The 22,586-nt window shown below is 45.3% G+C and overlaps 1 protein-coding gene across 1 annotated transcript in view; it reads left to right on the top strand.

Moving 5' to 3' along the window:
* The window catches only part of ZNF683 (zinc finger protein 683), a gene marked incomplete at its 3' end in the record, with an annotated part of 43,493 nt that overhangs the window by 5,088 nt on the left and 15,819 nt on the right, over positions 1 to 22,586 (top strand).

The following is a 22,586-nucleotide window of genomic DNA, read 5'->3' as shown; positions in this document are numbered from 1 at the left end:
GCTGCTGGCCCCAGAGAAGTCCGGAGGCAAAGGGGTGGCTCTGAGAAGAGGCTGCTACATCTTCCCCAGCACAATAGCGGTGGGAGGGCCCACGGCTTTTCAAAGGCTCCCAAATTCTAAAAGACAATGACCCAACCCCCCGCGGGCAGCCCCCTCCCCTCTCCTCCCTCGTCTTTCCCCTCCCTCTCCCTCCGACTCCAGCTCCTGCCCTCCCCCACTCTGCGTCCCCTGACACCTCTGGGGTGTCCCTTCTCAGAACCTGGAGGCTTGACACCCCCTCCCCACACACATCTGGAAATAGGGGCCGTCAGCCCTAGAAGTATTGAGTACTCGGAATTTGAAATTCTTCACTTTAAGGACTCATTGGGGGTGGGGGTCCCCAAAGCAGCATACAGGTGAGGGTTCTGTGCGTGTGTGTGTGCCTGTGTGTGTGTGGGGAGGGGTAGTTTTAAAACCATGTGACTGCTCCCACACACACTCACACACCACCCCCACCCCCCGCGCAGATAATTATACATTCCAGAGAGTTGGGGGAGGGAGGTGTGAGCCTGGCAGCGCTGGCCAATCAGAGACACAAACCACCTGTCAAGGGAGAAATGGATGAGCCCTCCTCCTCCCCCAGCCCTCTTGCGCCCCTCCCCCTCCCTTCCCCTTCGGGCCTCGGAGCTGACCCGGCTGCTCGGCGCTGACCCGCTCTCACCCCCCACCCCCGTGTGCTTCGATAGACCTGGAGTTCACGATACTAGGAAGCCTGGGATGGGAAAGCAGGGCGTGGGGGGAGGCTGGAGACCCCGAAGGACTGATCTCCAGTCCAGACCAAGGCGCTGCCTCTCAAAGTCTGTTGTCTCTGAGTGTCTGCTTCCTTGAGTTACCGACTGAGTTTTTCTGAGTGTCTCAGAGCGCTCCTAATTGATTCTGTGTAAAGAATCCTGCCTTCTTTCCTTCCAAATCTGTGTCTAAAGTTGACCCCACGTGGAGCTTTCTGACAGAGCAGGGGGAACCCAAAGAGGCTTGAAGTGTGTTCCTCTCTCCACCAGCGGCCCTCATGCTACCCCCAACCCCATCCTCTCCCTAACAGTTGCCGGGAGAGGAACTAGGTGGGTACGTGGGTCCAGGCATTTCCTCCAGTCTCCGGACACTGTTAGGCTCCCAGACCATCCGCGTTTCAGTCCCATCCTAAAGCGTGCTCCCTCCCCACAGTAGGGTTGGTGGGAAAAACTAGAGTTGGGGCTCTCCTTGTTTTAAGAAGCAGCCTCCCCTTGTAGGAGATAAAGTGGGTTGGCCAGGGGGGTGGCTAGTGCCCTGGTCGGAGATGGACAATGGCCCGGGGCTCAGTGCACGGCCCTGGCCCTGCCCCTTCACTTCCGGTGCTCAGTTCAAACTGGACAATGCCAGCTCCGGCCAGTTCCCCTCCCCCACTGCTGCAACCCATTTAAAGGGACAGAGCCTGCTTTCGGGGGCTTCCGCTTGCTCTGAATTCAATTTTCTCCACTAAGTGTGCAAAAACTCAACTGCTTTTCACCCTGCGCCCTTGTGCTCGCGCGCACGTATGCATTTGGGGAAGAGAAAGGAGATGAGTGGTGGTAGGGAAGGGGTAGGTGGCGAGGAGAGCAAGGGACTGTGGACAGATTATTTCTCTTTCCTACATGGGGTGCTGCCCAAGAGACTAACACTTGAGTGTAAGAGATGGGGGAAGGACTTTGGGTGATAAAAAGGACAACAGTGGCCCTTTGTTATTCAGCCTAGAAAATACATACCATTAACAAATATCATAGCAACCCCCCGCTCTCAGCTGAGAACCCTAATTTAGATCTTGCAAGAGTTTTCTGAGAACATCAGCCTAAGTCTTTTTTTTTTTATTATTTTCCTACTCCTCCCCACCTAACAGTCGTATCTCCTCCGATTACTAGCGCCCTTAAAAAATATGTTCACTCCCTGTACCTCTGTTCCTAATATTCAGGAGTGATTGAATTCGGTTAACTGAAGAGTGGCTGAAGAAAAGAGACTCTGAGAGCAGGGAGTTTAGTGTTCTGGTTTCCCTTGATCCGCTCTCACGTGAGATTCGTTCTCCCGGCAGTCGCTACCAGTTTCTCTGTCCAGGGTCCTGAGGACTCCGGGAGCTCTGTCCACGGTGCTGAATTAAGCCTCGCTCTGCTGGCTCCCAGTTTTGAGAATGCCTTCTTGAGTCTCCACCTCCAAGTCCTTCCCAGAAAACCTGATTCTTCTCATCCCCGCTGTGATCCTGATAGACTTGAGAGGAATGAAGGGTTTCTCCTGAATGCTAAAGAGGTCATTTCCATCAGTACATGATCCTATGAGGGCAGTACAGGTATCTCAAGCTCCCCTCCAGAAAAATGGGTATAACTGAATACGGCCATGAGGGTGAGGAAAGAGGTGATATTTTCTGATTCAAAGTAAACTAGAGCATAAAAAAACGAATCCTGTTTTCAAGTTATTTCCCTAATTATTAGCACTTTTCATAGGAGCACAGGCATTGAAGTCATCTTGCCCATGTTTAGCAATCAGCTTTACTATTTACAGCTCTGTAACATGGGGTAACTTCTTTAACTTCTATATGCCTCCATTTCCTCCTCTGTCCAATGGGGATAATGAAAATATTTTACTCTCAGAATTATTATAAGGATGAAGATAGATTGTGTAGCCCAGCAGGTGCGGTTCAGTAGTTGAGCATCGATCCAGGAACCAAGAGGACACCAGTTAATTCCAGGTCAGGGCATATGACTAGGTTTTGGGCTCAACCCTGGTAGGGGATACGCAGAAGGCAGCCGATCTCTATCCCACTCCTTTCCTCTCTCTTTAAAAATCAATTTTTAAAGAGATAGATCTTGTAGATAAAGCTTTTTTATTTTTTTTAAGATAAAGCTTTTAAAATAGTGCCTGGCAGCCCTGGCCGGTTTGGCTCAGTGGATAGAGCGTCGGCCTGCGGACTCAAGGGTCCCAGGTTCGATTCCAGTCAAGGGCATGTACCTTGGTTGCGGGCACATACCTAGTAGGGAGTGTGCAGGAGGCAGCTGATCGATGTTTCTCTCATCATCGATGTTTTTAACTCTCTATCCCTCTCCCTTTCTCTCTTTAAAAAATCAATAAAATGTATATTTAAAATAGTGCCTGACATATAGTTACATCTTTTTAAATATATATATATTTTATTGATTTTAAAGAGGGAGGAAGAGAGAGATAGAACCATCAATGACCAGAGAGAACCATTGATCAGCTGCCTCCTGCAAGTCCCACACCTGGGACCGAACCCGAAAGCCCCTGATTCATTGGTTGATGCTCAACCACTGAGCCATGCCAGCTAAGCTAGTTACATCTTAATGTAAATAATTACTATTATTATAGCTGTTGTGCACATACTTGTCTCTATGATCTAGGACCTGCTGGATCATTTGTTCCCTGAGGACTGGGACCATGCATGTGTTATTTCTTTCTGCATCATCTCCCACATCTTTACTGGTACCTAGAACAGTGCCTGGCCCACAGAAGGTACCCAAGAAGTGTTTCCTGAATAGGCTTTAATTAAAATAATAAACATTGTTACAATAGTCATAATACTTATTTTCCTAGGCTGCTTCTCATGAGTCTGAACAATACAAACTCATCAGGGGATGAGGACCTCATAAATTGCATATGTAGAGGCAAAGGATTCTTTAGGAAGAAAGACATGGTTCCCAACACAACTGACTCTTTATCCCCAATGGATTGTTTCCATGTGGGAGATGAGAACTCCTGACCAAACCTTCTGCCTCTCTTGGGTCCCTGTCTCAGTGAAAACTTGTTAAGTACCCACTGTTATCCAGCCATTGTGAGATCTCACAAGTTTGGTGGAGGAATCAGATAAATAATATGTATTAAGTAGCATAATGTCAAAAATTTATCCCCAAAGAAGTAAAGAAGAAACACTCTCTGCCTTCCAAGAAGTTACAGTCTATTTAGGAAGACAGTCTATTTAGGAAGACAAGACCTGATATAGTTAAGCATTGCAAGTTCTTGTGTATTTTTTTTTTTAAAGTAATATCTAGGTAAAGGGGGGGGGGGCGGGGAGAGGGACACTTTTTAGACAGGACAAAGATGTCTAATATCAACACAAATAATATCTCCTCTTAAAGTACTTGGCCAAGTTCCTCTTGTGTAGGTTTACATCTCCATAAAAGAAAGAGATTAAAGAGGTCTTAGTAATAATAATTACTCATTCAACTCATTGAGCACTTTCTCTGTGGCAGACAATGTTCTAAACGTTGGGAATACATCAAAAAACAATACAGCCCAGCTGGTGTGGCTCAGTGGTTGAGTGTCGACCCAACAGATCACTGGTTTGATTCCCAGTCAGGGCACATGCCCGGGCTGTGGGCTTGATCCCCAATAAGGAGTGAGTGGAAGACAGCCAATTGATGATGATTTTCTCTCATGAATGTTTCTACCTCTCTACCCCTTTTCCTTCCTCTCTCTCTCTAAAAAAAAAAAAAAATCAATAAAAAAAACATTTTTAAAAATACAAACAAAAATTCCACCTTTGTAAAGTTTATGTTCTGATAAGTAATAACAATAGCAACTATTTATCAAGAATACAGGCACTTTTCTTATCACATTCAAGGCTGTCAATAACTCTGAGTGATAGGTATTAATATTCTCACCTTACAGGAGAGGAATCGGAAGCTTAATGAATCAATGTAGTTTTCCTAGTGTAGTTCAGCTAATACATGCAGAGGCAGATTTGAACTCACATGTGCTGACATTGTTTCCACAGTTCAACTATGTTGTTATCATGACTGGTACTGTCCCTGTTTTACCAACGAGGAACAAGATGTGTGTAAGCAAAAAGTGTGATGACCCACGTCCCACGTAGTTCAGGGTTCAGACTCTGGAGAAGGGCTGCACGCAAATAACAGAGATGAGACAAGAAATAATAATTTGGAAATTGGGGGTGAGGCGGGAGCCCAATGAAAGAGGAAGGACTCCACTTGTGCTCAGGCCTTGCCATCCTTTTATTCAGTTTGGGATACACCTATAGCCCTTAGGCAGGTGATTCCAGTAACAGACAGACTATCTTATCAGTAAGGATTTACATGACTATCTGGTCAGTGCATAGTTCTGACCTATGCCAGGGCTCAAGGTTCACCAGCATTCCGGGCTCCTTGTCCACACCGCTCTGCTAGTGAAGACAATGGGCAGCTTCCAACAAAGAAGGCTTTAGAGGGAGACCATGTATTCAATATGGTTAGTAAAGCTTTTGATTCCTCTTTCCTGGGCCAAAGATTTAGTCTGCCATTCCTATTGATAACCTTCTCAAAAACTCCTTGGCTTTCTAAATCAAAGAGCTGGCCCTAGCTGGTTTTGCACAGTGGTTAGAGCACTGGCCTGGACTGAAGTTGTCTCAGGTTCAATTCTGACAAAGGTCATATACCTTGGTTGAAGCCTCGATCCCTGGCTGTGTGGGAGGGAACTAGGGGATGTGTCTGTCTTTCTTGCATCGATGTTTCTCTCTCTCTGTCTCTCCCCCTTCCTCCCATTCTCTCTCTCTCCCTCAAAACAAAAACAAAAAACAATGGAAAAAATAATCTAATGTGATTATTAAATAAATAATTAAATGCATACATGTGGGTGCTCTTGGGGGCAATCATCCACACCCAGCTCACATTTATGAAGTGTTTTGAGAACTCTGTGGTGGGGTCCAGGGTGGTTATTTGGAGTTAAAACCCTGGCCATCTGCTAACATAAATGACGGTGTGTATTTAAGAAAACTATTGCCCACAATGTGTCCCTCAGAATACTAGTTCCATGGGACGATTAATACATCTCACCATTTTAAAAAAAGTTTCTATAGAGAAATAATTTGGGAAATGGTGTGTTAGCTAGGTTTCCTCTGCAGGACTTTTGAAAGTCTTTATATGGTAATATGCTCTGATTCATCAGGAAGGGAATCCAGTGTGTGCAGTGTTTCCATTCACTCAGTCACCTAACAAATATTCATTGAGCATCTTGTGTGTTCAGGTGGCACTGTTTGAAGCACTAGGGATACATCAGTGAATAAAACATATGAAATCCCTGCCCTCAGAGAGCTTACATTCTAGAGAAGAGAAACAGACAACAAACAAATAAGTAAAATGTATAGTATATATGGTTTTAGCCTGTTAATTTGTGCTATGATCTCAAGAAAGGCACCTGGTTTTACCCTTTAAGGGCAAAATGACAGAATTTGATTAGTTGTTAGACAAATGTTTCTTCAGTTTCTGACATTCTAAAGCCATAACATGTGTGTGTGTGTGTGTGTGTGTGTGTGTGTGTGTGTGTGTGAGAGAGAGAGAGAGAGAGAGAGAGAGAGAGAGAGAGAGAGAGAGAGAGAAGGGAGAGAGAGAAAGGAAAGAGAGAGAGGGAGAGAGGAAAGAGAGACCCCTTTACTAATTACACGGAGAAACAATCAGGTTTTGCCCCATGCTGTCATCTTCATCCCTCTAAGGACTAGGGCTTCCTACATCAAGCAGAATTGTGTGCCTCTCACTTCTTAGGCCTGTTGAGTTGGCAGAAGGAGGATGAGCCAAGGGAGTCCCCTTCCTTTTTTCAGTCTTGCTCCCCATGCGGGCCTTGCTTCACAGAGCAAAATGCTGGGCACTTGCTTTCACCAATAATGGCTTCATTACATTGAAAGGAGAAGAGGGTGACCTCAGTGAAATAGACTTCCTGACCCCAGCTAACCTCTGACCCTCACCCTAACAGCCTCTAAATCTTTTCCTTCGGACACATCCCCCACAAGGTACAGGCAAGAGGAGGGAATGATGAGCCTGCGATCGCACTCTGTCCAGTGACTGTGACTCTCCAGGTGTCCTCTTGCAGTGGAAATTGTCATGCCCAACCATCATTTCCCTCATGGCTGCTGATCTTTTCAGTGACCCTCACTGTGACTCTACTCGGGCCCGGGGGTCACAGCTCATCCAGCTGTCACTCACCTGGTGTCCATTTGTGTGTGTCCAGTGACGGTCATATACGATGGAGGCAGGAGGCAGGGTGTCTAACCAAATGCTGTCTTTTCCCAAATGCTGTTTTAGTCTAGCTCTGTAACCTATCTTCCCTGACGGGGCACATACTGTTTACTGAGAGTCCATTATAAACCAGGCATGCGCTAAGTGCTTTGTGTGTGTTGCCTCTTTCTGTCCTCAACTGTACTGGAGAGGAAACTGAGACTCACAAGTCACAAAGGGTGCGTTGCAGTCTAGCTCACTCCCATATTCTTCTTCTTTACTTTTTTTTTTTTTTTAGAGTTAAAGTAATTAATGCATGTGGTTTAAAAAAATCAATCAGTATTGAAAGAATTATAATGAAAAACAACAGTCTCCTGACCACACCACCCCCTCCACTCCCATGAGGCAAATACTCTTTGAGTCATTTCTTCTGGAGGATATTTCCATATCACGAAAAAAAAAAAAAGGCATGTACCTGTGTTCCTTGATTTATCCATTTTAGATATCTATTGATTTCCTGTTATGGTAGATGAGGACTTACCTCTCTTACAGGGCCACCTCCCCTCTCCCCTTCCTCCCAGTACAGTTAAATCACCATTTTCAGCTAAGCTGATAACCAATGTTTACACTGTCATGACTACTGAAATGTTTACTGCATTGCTAAGTAGTATCCTAGGAAAAAATTCCCCTTCTTACACTGTGTTTTCTTTTCCTGCCTTTCTCTCTTTCCTGAAATTTTTGTCATTGAAATACCCTATTATTTTCAAGGGCTTTATTATATTATTGGTTCCACTAAGCCCTCTTTTTCCCCAGAGCCTCTTTCCTGAGGCCCTCCCTCCTGGTTACCCTCTGGGTTTGCTACCCAGCTATCCCTCTGGGGCTTCCTCTCTCTACAGTGGTTAGAGTCACTGTTTCCTGGATCCCAGGTCAACCTCTTTCGTGGTTCACCCTTGAGGAGCACATCCTAAGAAAGGGTGCATGGGAGGGAAACTTTCTGGATCTTATAAGTCTGAACATGTTTTCTTGTTTGTTTGTTTTTACCCTTACTCTTTTGATGGTTTCAAAGCCAGACTCTTTACCATTCTGCTATGTTGACTCCTAGCAAGATGAAGAAAGACACTTGACTTGCTTTGAGAACGTTGAAGTGAAGATGCTTCCCTCTCCCCACTCCAAATTCTCAGGTGTAAACACAGAGTTATCAGAAGAATAAAAATTACAATAGTTATCCCAGCCAGCGTGGCTTAGTGGTTGAGCATCCACCTATGAGGGGTCCTGAGTTTGATTCCAGTCAAGGGCACATGTCTGGGTGGTGGGCTTGATCCCCAGTGTGGGGCGTGCAGGAGCAGCCAATCAATGATTCTCTGTCATCATTGATGTTTCCATCTCTCTCTCTGTCTCCCTTCCTCTCTGAAATCAATAAAAACATATTTTTAAACCAGTGCCCTGACTGGTTTGGCTCAGTGGATAGAGCGTCGGCTTGCGGTCAAGGGCATGTACCTTGGTTGCAGGCACATACCCAGTAGGGGGTGTGCAGGAGGCAGCTGATCGATGTTTCTCTTTCATCGATGTTTCTAACTCTCTATCCCTCTCCCTTCCTCTCTGTAAAAAATCAATAACATATATTTTTTAAAAAATTACAATAGTTAATGCTTTAAAAAAAAAATAGAGGCAAAGTTTATTGAGGGAAGCCAGTACTGAAAAGGTGCAGCTGAGGTGCCAGGCCAGGCCAGTGTCCAGAACTTCCTTCCCACGTTACAGTCTGTGTTAAAGTCTACTAGTCTGTGTGTGGAGTCCCACATGGTCCTAAGCCATTTGGGGGCAGTGGAGCATGTCTCCTCTTAATGCCTTTTGAAGGTTCATCATGTGCCAGGCCCTGTGCTTAACGCTTTAGATAGATAAATTATCTCCCTCAATCCTCACACCAAATTTATGAGATAGGCATGGTTATGTTCCCATCTTACAGATGAAGCTGAGCACAGAGGGGTTAAGGAACTTGGTGAAAGTCACAGAATAAGTAATAAAGTCAGAATTCAAACCCTGATAGAATCTGCATTCAAGATTCCATAATCTACACTTCTTCCATTAAAAGAGGCTTGGTCAGAAGTTAGTATCTTCAGACTTTAACTTCCACCCCACCCCATTCTGTAAATATGGAAATAAAACCTAAAATCCAGGTGACTTGTCCAAGTTCCATAGCTGGTTAATAACAAGAACTAGAAACCCAGGTCTCCCAGGATCCTCCTTTCAATCAGGGAATAGGGGTTCCAATTCAGAATTGGCTTCTGAACCTTGGTTTCCTGTCTGTTTAGTGGAAAGACAGATATAGAAGATATATGTCCTATCAGATTGGGACATTAATAGAGGCATGTATAATGCACTGTGAAACAAGGAAAGCTGACTCATCTATATATATAAAAGCCTAAGCAACCGGTATGACCAGACGACTGGACAACCAGATGACCGGCCAGCAGCTATGACACGTACTGACCGCCAGGGTGCAAATTCTCAACACAGGAGTTGCCCCCTGGTGGTCAGTGTGCTCCCACAGCCAACCTCCCTTAGCTGGCCAACCTCTGGTGGTCCCTCCTCCCGGCCGGCCGCCCTGATCAGCTCCGATCGCTGGCCAGGCCGATGGACCCCACCCGTGCATGAATTTGTGCACCGGGCCTCTAGTGTTATTTGTTATAGAGACTTCAAAGGGGAGGTGGCATTATTTTGGGCCTTACATAGGATTTTGAAAAACAGAGAGGGCAAGGCATTCCAGAAGAAAAGAAACAGCAGAAATGAAAGCAAGGAGGCTTGAAAGTGAACAGCTGTTTTGAGAAGAAGCCACAAAATTTGGTTCCCACAATTGCAAGTCCTTCATGTCCCAGGGGAGACATACGGAGAGATCTGTATTCCTTTCATTCAATCTTCAACCACAAATTCATTCAACATTTTATCAAGAATTGAAATAGAGCCCTGACCGGTTTGGCTCAGTAGATAGAGCATTGGCCTGCGGACTGAAGGGTCCCAGGTTCGATTCCAGTCAAGGGCATGTACCTTGGTTGCGGGCACATCCCCAGTAGCGGGTGTGCAGGAGGCAGCTGATCGATGTTTCTCTCTCATCGATGTTTCTAACTCTCTATCCCTCTCCTTTCCTCTCTGTAATAAATCAATAAAATATATTAAAAAATAAAATATTAAACAGCAATTTAAAAAAAAAAAGAATTGAGATAGAATAGCATGGTACGAAAGTTCTGGGTTTTAGTCCTAGCTCTGTCACTAACTTGCTGTGTGACCTTGAGCAAATCTCTTCTCTGGGCCTCAATTTCCCCATCTATCAAATGGGAGAGGAGATTTATGACCTCTAAGATCTCCTCCTGCTTGCTGCAGTGATGCCATCTGAGAGAGAATAAAGCAAAGGGTGCCAAATAATCCTTGACTCCCCTCTGTTAGAGTATGGCGGAAAATAACACCTGGTAATTTCTGCTATGTGCTGGACATAGCCCTCTTTAACCATTCTATGAAGGAGGTGCTGTCTCCCCATTTAAAAGAAGAGCTCAGGTGATTGGAATAACGTCCTCGAATTCTCCCAGCAAGTAACAACAACCAAAGCAAAACCACATATGAATGTTTACCATATGCCAGACACTCTATGAAGACCCTAAATTGGGTCACGTAATGCCCCACCAACTTCATTATGTGGGAGTTCTTGTCTCTATTTTCAAGATGAGGATATAGGAAGTGTCTGATGCTGTAGTCGGTGCTCCTAATCACTAAACTACACTGCATCTCAGTGATGCCATCCAAGACAGCACCAAACTCAGATAAGCCCCTCTGGAAACTAGGCCTCCAGATGACAGGGGCCTGTCCTTTTCCTCTCCTCATCACTGGGCCCCTGTGGTTTGGCCATGGTGAGAAAGGGTGACAGGACAGATGCATGGAAGCTGTCCCTTCTCCCCTCCAGCCTCTTCCAAATGCAAGCAGCACTGGGCTTCTGAGAAGAGATGTCTCCACGGCTAGTCTACTAGAGGGGATATAGAGCCAAGAGGAGGGAGACCCAGGATCCTGATTCCAGGACTCTTAGAGTCAAAAGGGACCTTGGAGATCAGCTGCTTCCTTCTGAGATCCCAAGCTTGATATCGACCACTTTCAGACTCAGCTTACAAATCTCCAGCAACAGGGAGTTTATTGCTTCTGAAGCCTTGTCCAACCCCTGATTATTGCGATTGTTAGAAAAGTTATTTTTTCCATTGAATTGAAGCTGACCTCTATAGCCTTTATCCACTGGGTTATTTATTTATTTATTTATTTATTTATTTATTTATTTTTAAATATATTTATTGAGAGGAAGGGAGAGGTAGAGAGAGAGAAACATCAATGATGAGAGAGCAATCGATGTGTTTCACGTTAATATTTCTTTGTTTTTCCCTCTCTCTTCCACTCTCTCTAAACATCAATGGAAAAATATCCTTGGGTGAGGATTAAAAAAAAGAGAAAATGATGAGAATCATTGATGGGCTGCCTCCTGCATGCCCCCTACTGGGGATCTAGCCCACAACCGGGGCATGAGCCCTGACAAGTCATCCAACCACGGCTTCCTGGTTCATAGGTCCATACTCAACCACTGAGCAATGCCTGCTGGGCCCCACTGGTTCTTTAGAACAAGTTCCCTCCCCCTCTGCAAAGACTCCAGAGTCAAGCTTTCTGTCCCATGTTCTTTAGTTGTGTGACCTTGGACAACTTTGTTAGAGGCTCAATGGCTACAACTCTAGTTAATTTCCCACTGTTCCTGTGAAAATGACCGAAGACCAGATTTACCCAGCTTGGTCCTCAGTGTTCCACAATCTCTTTCCATTGTCTGGGCATTACTTTGTACAGTGCTTTTCCAACCACAGCGTTTCCCATGCATTTCTCACCAGACCCTGGGAAATGGGGCTGCTGGGAAAGGAAGGAGGCGAGAGGACATGTGGTTATCTCAGTTTTGCGAGTGATGCAGGCCTCCGCTTCAAAACCAGACTGACTTCCCAAGGTAACACTCCTTACTCATGTCCCCATTAGCATTCCAGGGCCTCCACATGCCTTGCTCTTTCTTTATTCCTGGTGCCTTCCTCTGCTTACCCCTCTGCCCCAAAGCATTTCTCTTACTTTTTATTTTTTGTGCCTGTGGCTATTTCATATAATCTTTCTTTTTTTTAAAAAAAAAATATATTTTATTGATATTTTACAGAGAGGAAGGGAGAGGGTTAGAGAGCTAGAAACATCGATGAGAGAGAGACATCGATCAGCTGCCTCCTGCACACCTCCCACTGGGGATGTGCCTGCAACCAAGTTACATGCCCTTGACCGGAATCGAACCCGGGACCCTTCAGTCCGCAGGCCGACGCTCTATCCACTGAGCCAAACCGGTTTTGGCACATATAATCTTCCTTTAAAAAATCTTTTTGTTATTGTTGACACTATTACAGATGTCCCCATCCTCCCTCGTGCCCCCCTCCACCCTGCTACTATTCATTCTTTTTAAAAATATATATATTTTTATTGATTTCAGAGAGGAAGGGAAAGAGACAGAAACACCAATGATGAGAGAGAATCATCAATAGGCTGCCTCCTGCACCCTCCTCCCCCTCACTGGGGGTTGAGCCCACAACTCAGGCATGTGCCCTGACCAGGAATCAAACCTGGGACCCTTTAGTCTGCAGGCCAACCATCTATCCACTGACCCAAACCAGCTAGGGCTACTATTCATTCTTTAGGCTCCAACATAGATGTCACTTTGTTCAGGGATCTCTTTGCCTCCACCCATTCACTTATCCAACACCTTCTCACATGTTCTTATATACCCTGCACTTCTACAGTGGAGTATTTGCCCCACTTTATTATATTTATTTATTTGTCATTTTCTCCCACTGGCTACTAGAATGTAATCTCCATGAGGCCAGGGACTATGTCTGTCTTGTTCATTGTTTGCCCAGCACATATCACAAAGCTTGGAATAGAGTAATTGCTTATTAAATTTTTGTTGAATGAATAAATGAATGACTTGCCACCAGTCCATGGTTAATGGTGGCTAAAATTAGAATCCAGGTTTTCTTTCTCAGTCCAAGAATTCTTTTTACAATCTTCTGAACCTAAGCTAATGCCTGCCCCTAACTGTACTGTCAGCACCTGTCCCCACTTAATTCCCTAGAATCTTAGATTGTTTATCTGGAAGGAATGTTAGAGCTCATCTGATTTAACCCTTTCATTTTATAGATAAGAAAACTAAGATGCACAGAGGTTAACTGGTTTGCCCACGGCCATACAGCAAGTTGTGGCCATCCTTTCTGCCTACCAGATCGGTGCTTTCCCACTGGGTTCACTTCAGAGCACAGGGACTCCCCAGCCTTTGTCTTGGGGGTGGAGTAATAGTCAATAATCTTATCCAAGTCCCTGCTTTCATGCTCTCTAGCACTCAAAAGTCCAGACACCAAGAAACTATTCTGAGACATCTCCCAGGTACAAGTTTCAGGCAGAGTTGGATGGAGGCGTGTGTGCGCTTGGTGGGGGAGGATGCAGACATGAAAACCATGCTGTGCAGCTTGGCCCCACTGTTGTGGGGTCCCTCGAGGCTCCCACTGTGACAACACCACTCCCTCTGCCCCTGAAGCTGACCTTTGGGGCCAGAGATCAATAACCTGGACTTTGGCTTCAGTCCCCTTTAGCCCTCCAGTGAATATAGGCTGCTCAGAAGAGCTAGCAGGACTCAGGGTCATTAAGTAACTGTCACTCTTCCTCAGCCCCCCTTGGGGCACTGATGGGGGAGGGGCCAGGGATGGAAACCGCTGTAGAGGCACACAGGTGTGGTTGATTTTGCCCCTCCCCACCAGAGGAGGATCGACCTCTATGTCTCCTTGATCCCCGCTTCCTCTTCTTGCTCAAGATTTCCTCTTAACCTTTCTGTCCCCTCCTACATCCTTAACACTGAGCCCCAACTCCCCTCACTGAACACCCAACCTCCTCTCCGAGGCTCCATCCTCTTTGCTGCACCCCTCCCTCCCTCACTGAAACTCTATATTTCTCTTAGCTCAATCTTCTTCTATGAGCGCCTCCCCCCTTCCCCACCGTGTGCTGTATAATCTGGAGGTATTTTACAGTTTTTCACTCAAGGCAGTAGACAGGAATTCCTCATTCACCATTTTCTATATAACTTCCAAGTAACTTCTCAGCCCCATGTCCCGCCCCTCCTCCCCAAGCCCCCTAAGAACAAATCCACTGGCCATAATATTAACAAAATCCTGTTTCAGAAACACACTCACCCCCATCCCCACCCCACACCTTCTCACCAATTTTCCAGGCTCTCTGCCCACCATTTCTTCCCCTCATCCACATATCCACCTCAATGCCCCAGCCAATCAATTCTGATTGATTGATTAGGGAGGAGGAGGAAAGAGAATCAGTGAAAGAACCTAGGCCTATTGTTAGTCAAAGCTAAAGGTCCAGGAGGGAGGGATATTAATTGTGGGGAAGATCAGGGGATGGTCACTATGAAGCTGGGGGTAAGGTGGTCAGTAGTGTGGGGGAGGATGGATACAGTGGCTCTGAAGTTTGGAAGGAGAGTTGTAGTGGGGTTGATAGAAGTGAGAAGGCATAAATCAGCAGGAATTGGGCATTAGGTTTGGGTCTCCAAGACTACCCACAGTAGGAAATTTACCACCCCATTACTCCTCCCAGCTCAGAGGAGTCCTGGGTCCTAGGTCGTCCCATGTCCAGCAGGCGGCGCTCTGTCCCCACATTCCCATCTCCTCACCCATTAGGCCCAAGTTTCTTTGTTCAAAAATATTGCTTGAGTACCACTGCGTACTAGGCACTGTGCACCAAACACTGTGCCACGGACTGCAAAAATGCAAGCATGGATGAGACAGACAGACAAACAGACAGACAGACAGACAGACAAGGTCCCAGGCTTTGTGGTGCTTTCCAGGTAGTGAATAGTAAATAATTATAGTGGTTTAATTCAAGGGATAGGGGATCAGACAAAGCCCTCCTGAGAAACTTAAAGTGAGACTTAACAGATGCCTAAATCTTGACCAGGTGATGATGTGGGAAAGAGGTGTGCAGGGGCTGTGTTTCAGGCAGAGGGAACAGAATGCAGCAACAGGCAGGAAAGATGAGGGCCCCTTCAGAGGGAAGGGAAAGAGCCTGCCTGTATCTGCTTCAGCTTTGGTCGGAGGTTTAACCCTTTCTATAGTGGAGCACACACAGCTGGAGCCTTCACATTTCCCCCCAAGGTTTTACTTTCTTAATAATTGCTTTTTTTATTTTTTTGAGAAGGGAAGGAGAACCAGCAGGTTTTGGGACCTTTCTAGAGTAAACCAAACTTGGGAGAGAGAATTCCTGTTCACCCCCTTCCTAAATTCAACATTTTTTATCCAGAAGGAGTGGAACAGAAGATTTAGTTTAAGCTCTAGGGCCTCTCCCAAGAATATGGGGGGAACCAAGTCCTATGCTCACACATTTTGATAAAATGTGCAAAAATGAGATATTTTAATCACAGTTTGAAATTTGAAATACCAGCAACTGGTCTGTTAATAAGTAGTATAGAGGTGTGCCAGGCAATTAATGAATACAAATATGTTTTATGGTGTTTGTGGTATTTTTTCAGCTTTTAAAATTTGTGAATTATCATCATGTCTTTTCTTGATCTTAATAAACATTCACTTGGGGTACACATTTTATATTTATAACCTTGTATTCCTTTTCTTTTTCTTAAATTTTTTGTATTGATTGATTTGAGAGAGAGAGAGAAACATCAATTTGTTGTTCCACTCATTTATGCATTTATTGGCTGATTCTTGTATGTGTCTTGACAGGGGATCAAACCCACACCTTGGTACATCTGGCATGATGCTCCAATCAGCTGAGCTACCCAGCCAGGGTTTATATTCCTTTTTTCTTTTTTTAAAAAATATTTTTTATTGATATTTTACAGAGAGGAAGGGAGAGGGATAGAGAGCTAGAAACATCGATGAGAGAGAAACATCAATCAGCTGCCTCTTGCACACCTCCCACTGGGGATGTGCCCGCAACCAAGGTACATGCCCTTGACCGGAATCGAACCTGGGACCCTTCAGTCCGCAGGCCGACGCTCTATCCACTGAGCCAAACCGGTTTTGGCTATATTCCTTTTTTCTTAAAGAGGGCCTCCTAAATTCTAAAAGCTCCAGTCTCAATAAGACCTGGGTCTGCCCAAGTGGGATTCCAGAACCCTGTCCACTGGCTTCAGACCTTAACCTGTTGGTGGTCTCTTCCTCTCTCTTTGATCAATTTCTCCTACCCTGGTGGGTGCTGATGGGTAATGGAGATGCCAATGGGATAAGGAGCCCTATAGTTCCTGTGGAGAAGCATGTTGAGAACTATAGAAAGTTGGAGCTGTGCCTCCTCAGCCCCTCCTGAGTTTGTCCCCAGAAGAGGAGCCAACTGGAACTATCCAGGATATTTAGGCTGAAATAGGAGTCTGTGTGGGTGCTGCGGTCATTCGCTCATTCCTTCATCTTGCTGACCCATCCAGCAGCTCTAAAGGGCCTTGGTGGCTTTGATGTCTACTTCACAAGTGTGTTAGGCCTGAGTCAGAAGCATCTCCACAGACCGTTGCCAGGGACTGCTGCAAACAAGGGGAGGAGGTGCACTTGATTTGTTAAGTGTTCTGAGATGTGGGGCGGAGGTGTGTGAGAAGGATTTGAATGATGTAATTTCTTAGCACAGATCATCTGACAGAGGGGTGCATCCCTGTCAGGCACTCGGTAATACTGATCCCTCAGACCCACATGGAAGAGCCTTGGCTCTGAAGATGGGAGGCCTTGTGATCTTGCACTGGGCTACATTTTATAAAAGACACCCCTCCCCCCCCCCCACTCCTTCACTCAACCTCTGTGGGTTTCCTGGAAACAGGGTGGTGGTGAGAGTGGCCACAGGCTCCCCTCAGGGGCTATTTTGGAAGGTAACACCTTCCCTCTGCTTACCACAGCCTCCTCTGAGCACCTCTCCACCTCCTAGCACCCACAGCTGCTGACGGCTGGCAGAGGGAAACTACAAGACCAGAAGTTGAGCTAGTCTGATCAGGAGAAGCCAGCGGTGGAGAGAGGTGGGGAACAAGGCCCCTGCGTGGCACACCCAAGTGGGCACAGGTAAGGGGTTCAAGGCCAGTAGGCTTTGATGCCACAAAAGCAGCCACATTGCCCTAGAATCCTCTGCCCAAGAGTCTGTTTCTAAGGGGGGCACTGAATGACAGGTTTCCAAGATGCGTAGGAGTGCCTCTTCCTCGCACCCATTTTAAGTCATAGAAACCAAGGAAGTGACTTGAAGAAGCTCCCAAAGCAAGTTAGTGGCAGAATTGGGCTAAAACCCAGATCTCCCAGCTCTACTCTATCTTCCCACAATCCCAATTTTCCCTTGTCCAGGAATCCCTGGTATCCAGAATTTTCCCAAATGTTTCCTGAGACTTCATGGAATATTCTAGAAACACAATTTCTTTTGTTGTTGTTGTGTGTGTTTAATATTTTTATTGATTTCAGAGAGGAAAGGAGAGGGAGAGAGAGATGAGAGAATCATCTATAGGCTGCCTCCTGCATACCCCCAACTGGGGATCGAGCCCACAACCCAGGCATGTGCCCTGACCAGAATCTAACTGTGACCTCTTGGTTCATAGATCGAGGCTCAACTGAGCCACGCTGGCAGGGCTAGAAACACAATTTTTAATAACATTTATTGGAAAATACGTGTATAATAAAAACTAAATACATTTCTATGACTGGTCTTGTGATGCCATAATTATTGTCTTTAATAAGTGGTATGCTGTCCCAAGTGTTGTGCACGCCCCAACTGTAATGGCTGAAATCCACCACCACATTCTCTTTGAGGCCACACTTCCCATGAGTTCCTCCCAGGCAGTGACTGAGCAGGCAAGGACAGGAATGCAGGGTCATCCCAGGAGGTGAGGGAGTCCTCTGGTGGGCAGTTTTGGATAGAGGAATTCCCATTGGCTCTGCTGCAACTTTCTTAGAATTGCAGTCTAAGACTTTTCCTGCCCAACCTCCATTCCTTCCTCTGTTCTCCATGAGGTGTCAGCATTCCTAGCTTCCTCTGGCTCCTTGTCCATTTCCCCCTCCCAGGTATTTTCCCCAATAAACCCCTCCCATGTCTAATCCCCTCTTTAAAAAAAAAAAATAAAAAAAAAAAAAAAATATATATATATATATATATATATATATATATATATATATATATATATATATTATTTTTTACAGAGAGGAGGAAGGGAGAAGGATAGAGAGTTAGAAACATCGATCAGCTGCCTCCTGCACACCTCCTACTGGGGATGTGCCCACAACCAAGGTACATGCCCTTTTGATGCCCTTTTGACCGGAATCGAACCTGGGACCTTTCAGTCCGCAGGCCGACGCTCTACCCACTGAGCCAAACTGTTAGGGCATCTAATCCCCTCTTAACATTTGCTTCTCAGAAGACCTGAATTAACACATTAAGAATTCCTACAAGAGTCAGTGTGGCTCAGTGTTTGAGCGTCGACCTATGAACCAAGAGGTCACAGTTCGATTCCCAGTCTTGGGCTTATGCTTGGGTTTCAGGCTCCATCACCAGTGTGGGGACTGTGGGAGGCTGCAGATGAATAATTCTCTATCATCATTGATGTTTCTATCTCTCCTTCCCTCTCCCTTCCTCTCTGAAATCAATAAAAATATATTTCAAAAGAGAGAATTCCTACAAGAGATTAATCAATGAACTTATATGCATGGCCCATGGACAGATAATAGTGTGGGGAAGGCCAGGGAGAGGATGGAAGTGAAGGGGGACAATGAGGGGAGGGGGAAGGGACATCTGTAATAATTTCAACAATAAAAATAAAATTTTAAAAAAGATTTCCTACAATATTCATGAACTATACTTCAATGCATAAATGCATTCTTTTATTTCAATAGACATTCTTCAATTTCATATTAATGAATTCATCAACCACATATTGAGTTGACTTAATATATTTGATAATTTTACTATGTTTTACAACTTGTCTTATTATTTCAGCATGTGATACTCAATGCTTATTGTCTATTCAAAATAAGAATCAGGCCCTAGCCAAAACCGGTTTGGCTCAGTGGGTAGAGCGTCGGCCTGCGGACTGAAGGGTCCCGGGTTCGATTCCGGTCAAGGGCATGTACCTTGGTTGCGGGCACATCCCCAGTGGGGGGTGTGCAGGAGGCAGCTGATCGATGTTCCTCTCTCATCGATGTTTCTAGCTCTCTATCCCTTTCCCTTCCTCTCTGTAAAATATCAATAAAATATATTTAAAAAAAAAAAAAAGAATCAGGCCCTAGCCAGTTTGGCTCAGTGGATAGAGCATCGGCCTGCGGACTGCACGGTCCCAGGTTCGATTCCGGCCGGGGGCACATGCCCAGGTTGCGGGCTCGATCCTCCCCAGTAGGGGGCTTGCAGGAGGCAACCGATCAATGATTCTCTCTCATCATTGATGTTTCTATCTCTCTCTCCCTCTCCCTTCCTCTCTGAAATCAGTAAATACACACACACACACACACACACACACACACACACACACACACACAATAAGAATCAATTTTTGATCACTTCTTGTAGCAGTTAACTTGTGACACCTCTGTTATTTTGTGAGAGGCTGTCTATCTCCTTTAATCTAGAGGAGATGACCTTCTGGTAGGGTTTTGCTAATATATTCTTACTTTATAAGTGTTCCATAGGAAATGAGTTTGAAAAGGGCTGGGCCCGGCTGGCCTGGCTCAATGGTTGAGCATCGATCTATGTATGAACCAGGAGGTCAAGGTTCGATTTCCCGTCAGGGCACACGCCCCGGTTAGGAGCTCGATCCCCAGTAGGGGCGTGCAGGAGGCAGCTGATCAATGATTCTCATCATTGATGTCTCTATCTTTCTCTCCCTTTCCCTTCCTCTCTGAAATCAATTAAATGAAAAATAAAATAAAACAAAAAGGCTGGCCTGAACCTATCTTAAACATGTGAACCTTCTCAGCTCCTGAATCTGCTCAAGGCAATGGGCTTTAGACAGCTCCTTCTGGCTGAGGGCAGAGCAGAGTTTGGTATTGTCAGAATCCACAGGGAACAAGTCTTTCAGAATTTGTGCTTGCCCACCCTGACCAGAGAGGAGACCCTCAGTTTTGTAAGCCATTTCATGTTGACCCCTTTGGTCTCCTTTGATGTGATGATATTGTTGGATGTCTGGGGGGTTTTGCTCAAGATGAGAATATTTTCAAGTTAACTCAAAAGACTTTTGCTATGAATGGTCTCTCAAATTTCTCTTGTACACTTTTCAAGGTGTTTTCACAAATTGTTCATTTAGCTCTTAAAATGACCCTGTGATTCTTAGAGCACAAGCTCTGGAGTTAGGCCTGGGTTTAAATTCTAGCTCATTATGTGACCCTGGGCAAGGCATTTAAAATCTCTGAGCCTTATTTCCTTGTCTGTGAAATAGAGATGCTTCCTCCTCTGGAAGGATGCGGTGATATCCTGTGCATTTTAATGGTAAGCTGAGCAGATGCTGCATCAGACGAGGCCTCAGAGGCTAAATAAGGAGGTCTGGGAGCCACTGAAGCATTTTGAGTGGTTAGCGACATGATGAAATTACCTTCCCTGCCATGGTCCAGACAGAAGAAATCTTTCCTTTTTTGTGTTCTGTGCTCCCTCAACACTTTCTCTCTCTCTTTATTTATTTATTTTTATTTTTATTTATTTATTTTAAAATATATTTCTTTATTGATTTCAGAGAGGAAGGGAGAGGGAGAGAGAGATAGAAACATCAATGATAAGAGAGGATCATTGATTGGCTGCCTCCTGCATGCCCTCTAACAGGGATCGAGCCCACAACCCAGGCATGTGCCCTTGGCCAGAATCAAACCTGGGACCCTTCAGTCCGCAGGCCGATGCTCTATCCACTGAGCCAAACTGGCTAGGTTCTCTCTCTCTCTCTCTCTCTCTCTCTCTCTCTCTCTCTCTCTCTTTAAAGTTTTTATTGATTTATAGAGAAAGAAAGGAAGGAAGAGGGAGAGAGAGAGAGAAATATCAGTGATCAAGAACCATCAATCAGCTGCCTCCTGCACACAACCTACTGGGAAGTGAGCCTGCAACCCAGGCATGTGCCCTGACCAGGAATCGAACCAGTGACCTCTCAGTGCATGCGATGATGCTCAACCAACTGAACCACACCAGCCAGGGCAACACTTTGTCTCTTAAAGGTCTTCAGAATTATCCCTTATTGGGTCTTTTCTCCTTAGACTGGGACATTTCGGGGGGCCAGAGCAGATGTAGAGTCTACTGAGGTTCAGATACTATGGGTTAGTATTATAACTAATGCTGCTATGCACATTCATGTACAAGTTTTTGTATGAACATGTTTTCAAATTATTTGATGTGTGTGTGTGTGTGTGTGTGTGTGTGTGTGTGTGTGTGTGTGTGTAGAATTGTGGGGCCATATGGTAACTCTCTGTTTAACTTTTTGAAACTGTCAAACTTTTCCAAAGTGGCTGCATCATTTTGCATTCCCAACAGCAGTGTATAAGGGTTCCAATTTCTGCACATTGGCACCAACACTTGTATTTTATTATACTTTAAAAATATTATAACCATCCTAGTGGGTGTGAAATGGTAATTCATTGTGGTTTTGATTTGCAATTCCCTAATGACTTACTTATGTGGAATATTTTTTTATGTGCCATTTGTATATTTTCTTTGGAGAAATGTCTGTTCATATACTTTGCTTGTTGTTGTTTTATTCTTTTTTTAAAAAACAACTTCAGTAGACCTTTTAGGAATTGGTAGATGGAATAATTTTTAAGTGTTAAATGTTTATTATAAATAGAACATATGTATATAATTAAAGAGTATAGAAAACTAAAATAAAAAGTAAAATGAAAAATTAGAAATAGTTTTCCCTTTTTTAATCTCCAGCCTTACTCCTACAAGTAACCTCTATTAATAGCTTCTTATATATCCTTCTAGGATTTCTCTCTTTTTTAAAAAAAAAAATATTTTTATTGATTTCAGAGAGGAAGGGAGAGAGTGAGAGAGAGAGAGAGAGAGAGAGAGAGAGAGAAACATCAATGAGGAGAATCACTGATTGGCTGCCTCCTGCACACCCCCTACTGGGGATTGAGCCTGCAACCTGGGCCTATGCCCTGACTGAGAATCGATCCCCAACCTCCTGGTTCATAGGTCAATGCTCAGCCACTGAGCCATGCCGGCAGGGCTAGGGTTTCTCTTTTTTATTAAAGTACTAGAGGTCCAGTGCACAAAATTCATGCATGGGGGAAGGGGGGTCCCCTCAGCCCTTTAGGGGATCGGGCCTAAACCGGCAATTGGACATCCCTCTCACAATCCTGGACTGCTGGCTCCTAATCTCTCACCTGCCTGCCTGCCTGGTTGCCCCTAACTGCCCCCCCCACTGGCCTAGTCACCCCCAACTGCCCCCCCTGCCGGCCTGGTCACCACCAACTGCACCCCCCCCCCCCGCCGGCCTGGTCGCCTCTTTCTGACCCCCCTGCCAGCCTGGTTGCCCCAAACTGCCCCCCCTGCCAGCCTAATTGCCCCCAACTG

This window comes from Plecotus auritus (genome assembly GCF_963455305.1).
Source record: "Plecotus auritus genome assembly, chromosome: 2".
Taxonomy (NCBI): Eukaryota; Metazoa; Chordata; class Mammalia; order Chiroptera; family Vespertilionidae; genus Plecotus; species Plecotus auritus.
The sequence above is the reverse complement of the archived record's forward strand: the minus strand, read 5'-3'. Positions and strand labels throughout refer to the sequence as shown.